Source organism: Rattus norvegicus, chromosome 19, assembly GCF_021556685.1.
Source record: "Rattus norvegicus strain SHRSP/BbbUtx chromosome 19, alternate assembly SHRSP_T2T, whole genome shotgun sequence".
NCBI classification, from domain to species: Eukaryota; Metazoa; Chordata; class Mammalia; order Rodentia; family Muridae; genus Rattus; species Rattus norvegicus.
Genome location: NC_141552.1, coordinates 4,248,498 through 4,263,882, shown reverse-complemented (window position 1 = coordinate 4,263,882; position 15,385 = coordinate 4,248,498). Strand labels below are relative to the sequence as shown.

The window sequence follows — 15,385 nt, the reverse complement described above, 5'->3', positions numbered from 1 at the left end:
CACGGTGTCTGATTGTTTTGATGTGCTCTTGGATTCGGTTTGCCAGAATTTTATTGAGTATTTTTGCGTCGATATTCATAAGGGAAATTGGTCTGAAGTTCTCTTTCTTTGTTGGGTCTTTGTGTGGTTTAGGTATAAGAGTAATTGTGGCTTCATAGAAGGAATTCGGGAGTGATCCATCTGTTTCAATTTTGTTGAATAGTTTGGATAATTTCGGTATGAGGTCTTCTATGAAGGTTTCATAGAATTCTGCACTAAACCCGTCTGGACCTGGGCTCTTTTTGGTTGGGAGACCTTTAATGACTGCTTCTATTTCCTTAGGAGTTATGGGGTTGTTTATCTGTTCCTGATTTAACTTCGATACCTGGTATCTGTCTAGGAAATTGTCCATTTCCTGTAGATTTTCAAGTTTTGTTGAATATAGGCTTTTATAGTAAGATCTGATGATTTTTTAAATTTCCTCTGAATCTGTAGTTATGTCTCCCTTTTCATTTCTAATTTTGTTAATTTGGACACACTCTCTGTGTCCTCTCGTTAGTCTGGCTAAGGGTTTATCTATCTTGTTGATTTTCTCAAAGAACCAACTCTTGGTTCTCTTGATTCTTTCTATGGTCCTTTTTGTTTCTACTTGGTTGAGCTCTGAGTTTGATTATTTCCTGCTTTCTACTCCTCCTGGGTGTTTTTGCTTCTTTTTGTTCTAGAGCTGTTAGGTGTGCTGTCAAGCTGGTGACATATGCTCTTTCCTGTTTCTGCAGGCACTCAGCACTATGAGTTTTCCTCTTAGCACAGCTTTCATTGTGTCCCATAAGTTTGGGTATGTTGTACCTTCATTTTCATTAAATTCTAAAAAGTTTTTAATTTCTTTCTTTATTTCTTCCTTGACTAGGTTATCATTGAGTAGAGCATTGTTCAATTTCCACGTATATGTGGGCATTCTTCCCTTATTGTTATTGAAGGCCAGTTTTAGGCCGTGGTGGTCTGATAGCACGCATGGGATTATTTCTATCTTTCTGTACCTGTTGAGGCCTTTTTTTTGACCAACTATGTGGTCAGTTTTGTAGAAAGTACCATGAGGAGCTGAAAAGAAGGTATATCCTTTTGCTTTAGGATAGAATGTTCTATAAATATCCGTTAAGTCCATTTGGCTCATGACTTCTCTTAGTCTGTCTAAGTCTCTGTTTAATTTCTGTTTCCATGATCTGTCCATTGATGAGAGTGGGGTGTTGAAATCTCCCACTATTATTGTGTGAGGTGCAATGTGTGTTTTGAGCTTTATTAAGGTTTCTTCTACGTATGTAGGTGCCCTTGTATTTGGGGCATAGATATTTAGGATTGAGAGTTCATCTTGGTGGATTTTTCCTTTGATGAATATGAAGTGTCCTTTCTTATCTTTTTTGATGACTTTTAATTGAAAATTGATTTTATTTGACATTAGAATGGCTACTCCAGCCTGCTTCTTCTGACCATTTGCTTGGAAAGTTGTTTTCCAGCCTTTCACTCTGAGGTAGTGTCTGTCTTTGTCTCTGAGGTGTGTTTCCTGTAGGCAGCAGAATGCATAGTTTGTTAATCTATGTCTTTTTATTGGGGAGTTGAGGCTACTGATCTTGAGAGATATTAAGGAATAGTGATTATTGCTTCCTGATATATTCATATTTGGATAAGAGGTTATGTTTGTGTGCTTTTCTTCTCTTTGTTTTGTTGCCAAGACGATTAGTTTCTTGCGTCTTCTAGGGTATAGCTTGCCTCCTTATGTTGGGGTTTACCATTTATTATCCTTTGTAGTCCTGGATTTGTAGAAAGATATTGTGTAAATTTGGTTTTGTCATGGAATATCTTGGTTTCTCCATCTATATTAATTGAGAGTTTTGCAGGATACAGTAACCTGGGCTGGCATTTGTGTTCTCTTAGGGTGTGTATGACATCTGTACAGGATCTTGTGGCCTTCATAGTTTCTGGCGAAAAGTCTGGTGTGATTCTGATAGGTCTCCCTTTATATGTTACTTGACCTTTTTCCCTTACTGCTTTTAATATTCTTTCTTTATTTTGTGCGTTTGGTGTTTTGACTATTATGTGACAGGAGGTGTTTCTTTTCTGGTCCAATCTATTTGGAGTTCTGTAGGCTTCTTGTATGCCTATGGGTATCTCTTTTTTTAGGTTAGGGAAGTTTTCTTCTATGATTTTGTTGAAGATGTTTACTGGTCCTTTGAGCTGGGAGTCTTCACTCTCTTCTATACCTATTATCCTTAGGTTTGATCTTCTCATTGAGTCCTGGATTTCCTGTTTGTTTTGGACCAGTAGCTTTTTCTGCTTTACATTATCTTTGACAGTTGAGTCAATGATTTCTATGGAATCTTCTGCTCCTGAGATTCTCTCTTCCATCTCTTGTATCCTGTTGGTGAAGCTTGTATCTACAGCTCCTTGTCTCTTCTTTTGGTTTTCTATATCCAGGGTTGTTTCCATGTGTTCTTTCTTGATTGCTTCTATTTCCATTTTTAATTCCTTCAACTGTTTGATTGTGTTTTCCTGGAATTCTTTCAGGGATTTTTGCGATTCCTCTCTGTAGGCTTCTACTTGTTTATTAATGTTTTCCTGTGTTTCTCTAAGGGAGTTCTTCACGTGTTTCTTGAAGTCCTCCAGCATCATGATCAAATATGATTTTGAAACTAGATCTTGCTTTTCTGCTGTGTTTGGATATTCCATGTTTATTTTGGTGGGAGAATTGGGCTCCGATGATGCCATGTAGTCTTGGTTTCTGTTGCTTGGGTTCCTGAGCTTGTCTCTCGCCATCAGATTATCTCTAGTGTTACTTTGTTCTGCTATTTCTGACAGTGGCTAGACTGTCCTATAAGCCTGTGTGTTAGGAGTGCTGTAGACCTGTTTTCCTGTTTTCTTTCAGCCAGTTATGGGGACAGAGTGTTCTGCTTTCAGACGTGTAGTTTTTCCTTTCTACAGGTCTTCAGCTGTTCCTGTGGGCCTGTGTCTTGAGTTCACCAGGCAGGTCACTTGCAGCAGAAATGTTGGTCTTACCTGTGGTCCCGAGGCTCAAGTTTGCTCGCGGGGTGCTGCCCACGAGCTCTCTGCGGCGGCAGCAACCAGGAAGATCTGCGCCGCCCTTTCTGGGAGCTTCCGTGCAGTAGGGTTCCAGATGGGGTTTGGTGTTTTCCTCTGGCGTCCGAGATGTGTGTGCAGAGTGCAGTCTCTTCTGGTTTCCCAGGCGTGTCTGCCTCTCTGTAGGTTTAGCTCTCCCTCCCACGGGATTTGGGTGCAGAGAACTGTTTATCCGGTCTGTTTCTTTCAGGTTCCGGCGGTGTCTCAGGCAGGGGTCCTGCCACTCCTGGGCCCTCCCCTACGGGAACCCAGAGGCCTTATACAGTTTCCTCTTGGGCCGGGGATGTGGGCAGGGGTGAGCAGAGTTGGTGGTCTCTTCCGCTCTGCAGCCTCAGGAGTGCCCACCTGACCAGGCGGTGAGGTCTCTCTCCCACGGGGTTTCCTTTGAATTTTTTTACTGCCACAGTTACCACATTCATGGTTCTTCTCCAAAACGTCTGCCTGCTTTTATGTTTTTCTCTTAATTCTTAGACATTGTTTATTACATTATTAAAACACATTTTGACCATATCTACCTCATCTTACTATGCCAACTCCTCCCAAGATTTATCACCTCATTTTTGTGTATTCATGTTCCTTTACTCCTATGATTTATTTTAATCATATATGCAAATGAACATACACATATCTGAATATGTTTATAAAAGCTACTGAGTTCAATATTGTACTTCCATCACAAGGGCATAGATTCCACAACTGATCATACACAACCTCTCACGGGCCTCATCCTGAAGAAAAGACTGCCTCAGCAGCCAATGATGGGCCTGTAGCACTTTCACTAGGGGTCACCCCTCGCAAACCCTTCCCTCAGCCATGGAGGAATGTTGGTTGAAATGCACTTTTTCGGATGCATAGTTTTTAAAAGTCCATGTGTTGTAAATGTCAATATTGATTTTATTTCCTCTAATGAAGTTATGAGATGAGAGATGTAACCAAGCTGTGCAAATGCATGGCAGAGGCTGACCCCAAAACATGTCTAACTTTAGTTCTCAGGACTGAAAGCTTCTAGTCTTTATACACTCTAATCTTCCGCAAACCTGGATCTTGAAGCTTTCAGCCTTCAGTTTTCATCTGCTAAACTAGGGATAGAATGTTTCAGCCTTATTACAGAATCAACTCACTCTCTGACTTGTTCTGAACTCTAGCTGGTTGGGTTAATTCAGTTGTTCTAGCCCAGACTCCTCTCCAGGGGAACTGATTCAAACTGGCTTCTCACAACTTTTGAGTGGAACAATTCTCTTTCCCTCTCTGTTCTTTAAGTAGCTTCTCTTTCCTGTCTGTCCTCATGCGAAATAGGTATATCGATCTATTGCTGTCAAATTCTCTCAAATCTTTCTCTGATTCATCACTTGGTACTCTTCTCAATTAGATGTCATTGTTTGGGACTAAAGGTGTACACTAAGGGCATGTCTGTATTGTAGCCAAAGGGAACAAAGGTTTATTTCCAGATGGATCATGTTTTTTGGATGTGGGCCCTTTTGAAAGCAGACATTGCCGAGTTAAAATTTCTCTTCAATGAATTGAACATTCATGTTGAGTCAAAAAAAAAAACAACTTTATTTTGTATCAGTCCTCTTGATATTCTTTTTTATTGGATTTTTAAATTTACATTTAAATGTTTTTCCCTTCCCATTTTCCTGGACATAAGCCACCTATGACATCCCCCTCCCCTTCTTCTACAAGGGTTCCATCCACTCCTCCTTCCCCATCCCGACATTCCTCTACACTGGGGTTCAACCTTAGCAGGACCAAGGCCCTCTTGGTATTCTTTATAGCCTTTTGGACTTTTATTGGTGTAGTCCGTATCTTATTTGTGCTTGTCATCAGAACATCTTTTATGGAGAGTTTAATGGGGTTGGATAGCTTTATATCAACTTGATGCAATCTTAAATCTTAAATGCAATCTGACAGGAGAGTACCTCCATTAAGAAAATGAATACTGTGAGGCAGTGGTGCACACCTTTAATACCAGCACTAGAGAGGCAGAGACAGGCATGCATCTCTCATTTAGAGGTCTGCCTGATCTACAGACTGAGTTCCAAGGCAGTAAGAGGCAATACAGATAAACCCTTTCTAACCCAAACTAACAAGAGAAGAAAAAAAAGAAAAGAAAAGAAAACAGACAGAAAGAGAGAAAGAAAAAAGAAAGACAAAACAAGGAAACTAAGAAAGGAAAGGTATACATTTGGACTGTCAGTAAGACTGTAGGGTATTTTATTTGGAAGAGTAGAGCCCAGACATTTGAGGGAGGAACCCTGGGCAGGTAGGTGGTCCTGTAAGGAAGCAGGCTGAACAAATCATGAGGGACAAGGCAATAAGGAACAAACCACTCTGCCACTCTGCATTGTACATCAGCTTCTGCCTCTAGGTTCCTACCCCATTTGAGTCCCTGCCCTATCTTGACACATATCAGTGATGGACTAACTAAAGTGGGGTAGGGTAAGGCAAATGAGCCCTCCCCCCAACTCCCTTCTTGCTTTTGGTTAGTGTTTCATCACAGCAATAGAAACCCTAACTAAGGCATTAATCTTATATTTACTTATTGAAGAACTTTGAATACTCTATTTAGGTATTTGGTACTCTAAGCCTTAGCACTGGAATATTATAGTTAACCTAGTTATTTACTTATAATAAATATTTATATAAAGTACAAAGGCTGTTTCTTTTATCATTACTCCCATAAGCAGACACACACACACACACACATACTCACACACACAAACACAAACACACATATACACATACACATATGTCTCATGATATATGTATATGACATATAAAGCTTTTGCAAAAATACACCTATAACACATTCACAATTCTGTGTGTCATTTATATGTAAATGCACAAAAGTCATAGACTTTTGGTTAATACATAAATATATGCTGCTAATTGACTGATATGTGTCTACTATGACTCCAATAATTTTGCAACCCAAATTGTGGGTTTGTTTACAGAGCAAAGAGCCTTTGATGTTTCTCATTGTCCCTTAATTCACAGGTGTTTTTGAGTTAATCTGTTTTCACCTTCCTCAGTTGATATTTGTTCCATTCTATGCCATACCTTTCTTATGATCTTATACAAGCTTGAAACAAGTAACTTATTCTTGGGTGACTCCTTTTCCTTCAGAAGAAGACTGTAGTTTTAATGAGAATAATCAGTAGTAGCAGTCTTCTGTAGGAGTAAGGACTGTGTGCTGACTGTATTTTATCTGATCTATATATCGCTGAGCTCATCACTAATGAGTTTGGAAATGTTAGTGTAGGAGCAGTGATGTTTCTGGGGTAGGACACAAATCCCATCATTAGGAGATCTAGTAGTCTCTCATTTTGGAGTACTGCAGCAGCAAAGAACCTAGTTGGTTTTGAAGGATGTTAAGCCAATCTGAGTTTTTAAAACGTTTTTCTGAGAGCTGGTTATAACAGGTTAATTTATGCAAAGACTTTTGTCTAGCTGTTTTAGTTCCAAGTCCTTAAAAAATTTCCAGGCGTAGCAAGATGATCTCATTAGACACCTTGTCTGACCTCACCTAAACTGCTTTTATGGGAACAGATCTCTATAACTGTTTCATAGCTGGAGAAAGTGGTGATGTAGAAATGAGAGCAATTAAAGTGCCTCAGGACATTGTTGGAATCTCTATATGAGATCATAATAATACTGCACAGACAAGATCCAAAACATAGAACAGACATTTGGTGATAACATATAGTCTTGGTTTGTATTATTTTATGAAGATAGTATCTGTAACACAACACAAAAACTGTTAGTACTACTAATTCCAAATGAGAGCATAGGTTTGAAAATAGGACAGTTTTGCTCTTATTAGAGAAAGATAACACGTAAGAAAATGATCCCAAGATTCATTGGCAGGATTTGTCATAGGAATTATAAATTTGATGACTTCCCTGCCACCAATGTCTATTACAAATTGAACGGCTGAGCATTCTCATTCTTTTCTAGTTCTTTCTGAACTCTGGCTGGCTGTTCAATTCAGCTTCTCTGGCTCAAAACTCTTTTCCAAGATGACTGATTCAAACTGGCATGTCTCAGCTTCTCACCAAATTTCTCTGCTTGGCCTCAAACTAATTTGTTTTAATCTTCTGGGTCCTTCCCTCAGGTTTCAACTGCTGCACAAAAGGTGTGAACTCACAAACAAACTCAACTGCCATGAACTGATTGCATGAACTCTATGGGATGAAAGCTCCTCCCACTTTCTAACCTGAACTGCATTCAACTGATCCACACCAAACCCAAACTGAGCTGAAGTCCACTGCATTGCTTGAAATCCTCTGCATTCACTGATAATTGACTCACAGTTTCTCCCTGTGCTATTCTTAAATACCTTCTCTTTCCTGTCTGTTCTCATGAGAGTTGCGTGTATCCTATCTTTGACTCATTCTGCCAAATTTTTGTTTGATTAGTCACTTTGTCTGCACCTCAACTAGATTTCATTTTCCAAAATGGCTGCTTCCTTCTACAAACAAACTTTATATTAATTGGTAGGGAATAAAGGTTTGTGCTAAGGGTCTGTTTGTATTCTAACTAGATCATATAGGCTAGATCATATAGACATAGAAGGTCTTTGCATGTGATCCTTTGCAAGAATAGCCATGATTCTGGATTAAAAATCCCCGCATACACACAAACACACACACACACACTTTTTTCATGTATTTTATGCTAAGATATAGCTTGCCAAGGGTTACTGAACTTGCCAACAAGCGATTGTAGCATTGAATCCAAAGTTCTTTTAACTCAAAATCTATCTGTTTTCTCTGTCAAAAGGATTCCCTCATAACACTGAAGGAAATAGTGTGGTCTGAGAATCCATGTTGTTTATGTCATAGTATCAGTATCGATTTTTCACTGATACATACTTTAGGGATATTTCTGTACCTCAAGTACAGCAAAGATTAAGTTAAGCAAAGATTAAAGCAATGTAAGCGAAAGATCTCTCTCTCTCTCTCTCTCTCTCTCTCTCTGTGTGTGTGTGTGTGTGTTTGTGTGTGTGTATTTGTGTGTGTTTATGTGTGTGTGTGTGTGTCTTTGTCCCATGCTGCTATGCTTCTCTCTTGAGGGATTCATCAGTTTTTGGACATCATATTCTAATTTTCTACCGTAATCTACCATGGCTAAAAAAATCCTGTTCTTCCATATTCTTTTTGTAGTTTCATCTCTCCATTCCTTGTTCCTCCTACACTGCCCAGTTTTCTTGTTTCTGACATCAACATTTCTGGACAGCATGTATGCGAGATGGAGTGTATATAATTAAAATTATCTGGTAGATTGAGGATAACAAATTAACAATTCAGCTATAGCATAGTTTATCTGGCTTCTATGTTTACTGCACTCATGAATAGTGTTGTTTTGCCTTTTTTTTCCCTGACCTTTCTCATAAGAAGTGATGGCTTCAACTGGAGAAAAACACCAAGTTTAACAAACTCAAAAAAATAAAAAAAGAAAGAAAGGAAGGAAGGAAGGAAGGAAGGAAGAAAGGAAGAAAGAAAGAAAGAAAGAAAGAAAGAAAGAAAAAAGAAAGAGAAAGAAAGGAAGGAAGGAAGGAAGGAAGGAAGAAAGAAAGAAAGAAAGAAAGAAAGAAAGAAAGAAAGAAAGAAAGAAGGAGTACTTTTGCAGCCAGCAGGCCAGCTTGCATTCACTGTAATTATCACCAGGGATAATTTCACTCTTCAATTATTTCCATTCCATTTTGTTTTACTCTTTTATATCTTATGAGACTTAAATTCAATAAATGTTAATCTACCATCATAGATAAACTGTTCCCTTTGGGCTTCTCTAAGAAAACCACTCCAGATTATAATATAATGTCTAGGATATCTATAAAAGGCAACCAGTAATAAAAAGATGTTTTCATTAGAGGATATAATAAATATTGGTGGAAAGGAAATCACGAGAAAAATGAATAAAGGAGAAAAAGTGCTTTGATGTCTGAATGAATGGAGAAACCTTGTCAGTGGGCAGTAAGGGAGTCATTGCTATGAATCAAAACTCATTCCCCACAAGTATACATTCTATCAGACGACTCAGGTCCTGCCGATATACAAGAATGCATCCACTGGTGGTTTGAGTTCTCTTGTAAAGTTTCTAAATATTTTATTTTCTTCCATCAAGTGTTTTTGCTTTTGGTTTGAGCAGTTTCACTCTATGGTTCTGGTTATTTGTTTCCAGACATGCTGTTTTCCTGCATGTGAAGTAGACCTATGCTATGATACTAGCCTAAAATGAATAATCAGCACTTTGAGAAACCATTTTTTCCTGGTAAAATGAGTTTATTATGGGTTTATTTTTCATTGCCTATCAAACAGATGTTGCCTGCTCTCCGAGGGATTTTGTGTACTTCCCAGTCACTCTGGATGGGTGGATTGCCAGATGCTCCAGCATGCTGCAGAGCTGCTCATGAATGCCAGGGAGGTGAGTGGATGTTCCTCAGCTATCGGGAGGGAAATCAAAGTGTGCTGAACACTGGGGACATGGGGTAACTGTGGCTTCAAAATGGAAAACTGCAAACTAGTACAGAACAGATGCAGACTAGTTCCTACTGCTGCGGAAGCAGCTTGCTACTGAAGAAAGAGCATCAGAATTGGAATCAAACATACCTGCTGAAATTCCAACCCTGCTGCTACATCTTCTGTCAATGGAAACCTGTGCCTCAACTCTAAACTGTGTATTTTCATGTTGTCGGAATAAAGTTGTTATGTTAATTAATATACCCTAAATTAGAATAGTTGATCAATAACTATTAAGTAATCCAGTCTTTCCTTGAATACTCTTAAACTGAATAAATAGAACAAAAATATATTTAATCGCCCCCTTTTTGTCAGTAATATCCTTCACACATATTTTATATATATATATATATATATATGTCTTCCTAACATCTATGTAGGTACTCATCAACCCATGTATCTAAAATATTAACTTGCTTAAAATATTTAAAATTAATGGGCACATTATGAATGAGAAATTTACCTATATACCCCAAAACATAGACACACACTGTATGTGTATATGGATAGGTATATGTATAAGATGTATCTATATATGTATATTATATCTATGTGATATATATTATTCTATAACATATATCATATGTATATATTTATTATATAAAATATATATTCACATCTATTTTCATATACATACTTTTGTTATTGGAGTTACATGGACATTAGTAAAAGTAGTTTCAAGAACTCTCTTGCTAAACCTTATTTATATATTAATACATATTAATTTTTATGAATTTTAAAAGCTATGCATGCCTATTAATTGAATTGTAAACATTACCCAAAGAGCTGTATGTTTAAATATTATATTTCAAACTCCAGACACTATTAGGAAGTTTTAAAGTCCTTTAGGACGTAGATCTATTAAAAGGAGTTGGATCATAGGTAATGTTTCCTTGAAGGGGATACTAAGTCTTCGTTCCCCAGCTATAACCTTTACCTCTTGTCTACCATAATCAATCCATTTTTCTCATTTTCTGCTATGATGGAGAACATCAACACAATCAAAAGTATCAAGGGCATGCAACCAAGGATTGAAACCTTTCAAAGTTACCTGAAATAAATATTGTCCCCAACAAAATTATTTTTGACTTATTTTTGTGACAGAAAACTCCATGTTCAGCAATACTTAACCTTATTTCTTTGCATAGTACTACTATGCTGACTTCATTATTACAATCACATGTATATAAACATATACATATAGCATCAGAAGAACTATGCAGAGAACACAATGAAGAAAGAAATGAAATCCAATGAAATATACATTAACATATATTGATAGGATATTCTGAAACCAAATGTGTCGACTTAACTGGCAAACTAAAAAATATTACACAATCAAACATAATCACACCCAAATTTACCATAATTTTTTTAATGTAAACTGCTATGTAGGAGAAATTAAAGACTATAGAATATTATCTCCTTGTCAAGGTATGTTTGTTTTTATTTACTTTCAATTTCATTTTGCTCAATTCAGCACAGTTCTCAAATTATCAAATTATCTTTCAAGCAGAATCATTGCTGATTTACATATTTACTATTTACTTCAAAGACTTGATTGTATACAATGCTTTTTTCATATTTTTTTCTTTTGAACTGTAATTAAAACTCCCTGTAGAATCCAGGGAATGACACTGGTAACAACAATAAAAACAGCAACAAAATGACATTAAAAGTTACAATTTAGGTATTGTTGAAATGTTTTTCCTTACAACATTGTCTTGAGGTAAAACTATTGATACATATATATTTGGAAGCCCATACACTGTACTATAGTTAATAATCTTGTATGTTTTAAGTTTTATTGCTGGACATATGAGGCTGCACTTATATATCATTCTCAGTTCTTCTCCCAGATCTCCTAATGAATCCAACTTCTTCATATATAAATAGTATGAAGCTGTAGAAACTATGCATCCTTGGAGGTTTAAGTGAGTGTGGTACACAGGATATATATTATATATATATATTATATATTACATATTATATACATATATATTATATAACATTATATTATATACATATTATAATATATTGTAATACATATATTATATACATATATATTATACACACACACACACATATATATATATATATATATATTATATACACAGGCCATATCTTCTGACTTAAAGAGTGGCAAAGAATCACCATCTTCTAAGTTCTTGGGCCTCATAGATCAGAATCTAAGGTTTTTCCAGTATAGTCACTCTGGCATCAAATGTCAACATTCTTGAGGACATGTACCTCAGGAGCATCCCCTTGGTATGGGATTAGGATGCTGTGTTGAAGATATAATGAGAATCTCAATCCTTCTTGAAGGTAATATGGCTTTTCTTGCAAGTATTGAATGCACATCATTTAGTCTTTAGATATACCAAAGGACAAATGGAATGTAAAACTTCTCAAGTTCAACCCTAGTTTTGGACATAAACTAAAAGGCAAATAAAGATTCACATTCCTTAGTTCTTATAGTTTCATTCAATTTATGTCATGGTAGTAATTATATTTCATATAATTTCTAATTATGTTGTTATTTTGATAGCTCTATACTGAACAGGCATAAATCATTCCCAAGATTTGCATATCTGAGCTTACATTAAAAGATTCCCCAAGGGGTAAAATTTGTCAATATGAATTTTTCTTTAAATATAAGACAAGGGAACAATAGAGATATAATATATATTGAAGCCTGAAATTGAACCCAGACTTTATCTTCCAAGGTTTGCTTTTGTAAATCCCCAAAGCATTAAGTTACATATTTCTTACAGTAACTACATGGTATTTGCCTTAAGACCTTCAATATTGTTTTAAATGTGTAGCAGATTTATGTAATTTATCTTCTTTTTTCTTTAAACTTGTGTAAGTTGAATAAACATTGAATCAGTTCATGTGGATAAAAATGCTAAATTCATTGGTAGTATACAGAAATGTATGATAAATTATTATTAATGATGATAGACCTATTGCAAATATTATTTTCCAATAGTCTGAAGGAGGCAAATTGTTGAGTAACCCATATGACTTGATTCAGATGGATTTCACTATCATTTAGCTGTCTTCTCAATCATTTTCACATCAGCAGCAAAGTTCTTTGAGAATAAAAGAATGCTGAGCTTACGAATCACTTTCTGCCATGGTGGATATAAAGGAAATATGTTGAAGAACGCAAACAAAGTCTGTGCAGCCGTTTACGTGTTGGCTTTGAGGGGAATAGTTACAACAAAAGCAAGCCACATTGGAAGAGCATTAGTCAATGTTTTGAGAAAGCAACATTTAGCAAACATTCGTGTATGTGTGCAAATGATTATCCGGAGTCCTGTAAAGATGATATGGTATATGGATATAAAAGAGAATCTTGTCTCCTCCAGGTATACACAAATTCAAAAAGTTCCTAAGCATTAAAAATCAAACCATCTGAGACAATGCAGAATTTTGATTATTACCTTCTTCCTGCTACCACATTAAGCAAAAGCAGCAACATCTGTTCTCCATGCAGGTGGCAAGCACTTCTCAGGTCGGGCAATTGACTCCCCACAAGCAGAGCCATTCAGGTGCCTGGTATCTCTGTAGAAGCATCTTTGTTCAAATATGTTTGATGTGTTGAAATAAATTTCCTTACATTACATACCCACCAGGTGAGACTTCCTTTTTATTTTTTATTTTTCTGTGTCTTAATCTGGTTAATAAATGCACAGTGTATTTCTCAGTTTCACAGATTGTTTCATTAGTTAAGAGAGAAAATGTTTTGAATGTTTCTATTCAACAGAATTCCACCAAGTGTGCTGAATAGAGTTATTGAGTGTCTTACGTCATAATGCATATTTTTGTAGTATATGACTGCCAATGAACAAAATGGCCACAGTTTTATATTTTGAACGAGATGTGATGTTTATGCTAAAAAGCCTTTACTTGTAGAGATCGTTAGCCTAGTAGCTTTCCCAGTTAACACAGGTGATTTAAGCCTTCCTTTTATTAACTTACTCTGTGTTCAAAATAACTGCAATTTCAGAAATTATTTTAAGTGCTATTGGTTCCTTTGGTCAGTGGATTATCACATTTTTGATGGAAAGGAATTCAAATGAAGTCATCCTCATACACAAGCCATATTTGAGAACTTGTCCTTGTCAGCATATGAGAGTTCTCAACTCCATTTCATATATTATTTTTTTTCTGCTCTTTCTTGGGATCTTCAATATCTCTAGCTTAAAGTCCTAGAAAGACAGAGATATTTTAATTCTACCTTTCATACAGTAATACAGTTGAAACTGTTTGTATAGGAGGAAGGAAGTTTTTTTTTCCCCGTTAGAGGAAATAAATGCCATTCGAGGAGGGTTTTTGTTTGTTTGTTTGTTTGTTTGTTTTAAAGAGTTAATTCTGAAACCTGTAGGATTTGACATTAACAGAGCCTGTAACTCCACAGTGTAATGGTTTGGCTTTCTCTCCCTTCTCAGTTGTCTTCCTTTAAGTTATGCAATACCTACATCAAATTCAGTGAAGTAGTGTCATAGGTTATTAATGAAGTATTGCTGATTATAGTGTAAATATCAATCATCGAAGTCTCGTTTTACAGTTGTTTATTATTAAAGCTTCTATTCCTGTCTCTCATCCCCTTTTTGTATACTTAGACAATTTGGCCATGCCGTCATCTACATGAATATTAAAAATCACTTGTTATCCACTGATATTTGATGTTTTGTAACATCAAATTTGGACAAATACTGCCTTTTCAAAGCTAATGTAATTGTAGCTTTCCTTGTCCTCGGGGTTATAAGCTATGAACAGGAGACCAGTTGCTTAATGTAGTAGCAGGAAGATTATTGTAATCAAAACTCTGTATTGTCTCAGATGGTTTGATTTTTAATGGTTAGGAACATTTAGAATTTGTGTATACCTGGAGGAGACAAGATTCTCTTTCATATCCATATACCATATCATCTTTACAGGACTCCGGATAATCATTTGCACTCTCTTGTTTTCATTATTTTTATCTTTTGATTACTGTAGGTAAGTGGAGAGCAAATACTTTAATTGGCCCATGTGTGAGGTAGTATGCCTATATTTGCTGGGAGCCTCAAACAATATATGTTACAGTTTTTACTTTCTTCTTTTATTTGTGTTAACACAAACAGCTCCCACTGTTCAGAAAACCTTGGAAATTGATCACAAAGGACCCTGTTACCTGCTTCTGGGAAGGAAGCCTGATATATGCAGAAATGAAAATCTTAATTTTTACACAGAGCTTTACCTTTATCGTTTCTTCATTTTATTACATAGGCTACGTGTAGTTGTATATTATTGATTCAATAAAAAAAATTAGAGCACTGGTTATTTCCTAATAATAACTGACACACAGCATATCTGAAGATATGAAAGAGTTTATGTCCACAAATTCATCATTTTATATATAGTAACAAAACTTTCCCAGTACTGAGCTAACTTGCTTATAGAAGGCAAAAGCACATTACAAATCAGACTTTGGCTGAGAGGCTTCTCTTTTAATTGCAAATGTAAATGTTGCCAGGTGTTCATCTCCCTTGTTCTAATAAATAAATAATTAGAAAACATGATTAATATGAGACTTTGCTGACTAGCTGTGAGGAGAGTTCTTGGAGAGCGATGTGGGGAATTGGTTGAGAGGGCAGAGTGAGTGCTGGCTTGGGATATTTCAAAGTGTTTCTTGCAAAAAGAGCAGCACATATTGATATAGAGAATGAGAATTCCATTTAGGACCAGAATAAAATTATGGACCT

General features: G+C 36.3%; 1 long non-coding RNA gene across 1 annotated transcript in view; it reads left to right on the top strand.

Annotated features, from left to right (window-relative positions):
* The window catches only part of LOC108348945 (uncharacterized), a 29,186-nt gene extending 15,920 nt beyond the window's left edge, over nucleotides 1–13,266 (top strand). The window contains exons 3-4 of the long non-coding RNA XR_015644288.1: nucleotides 9,429–9,534; nucleotides 13,132–13,266. This is a non-coding gene — a long non-coding RNA (uncharacterized LOC108348945). The remainder of the gene's footprint in view (nucleotides 1–9,428; nucleotides 9,535–13,131) is intronic.
* Nucleotides 13,267–15,385: the final 2,119 nt, after the last annotated feature.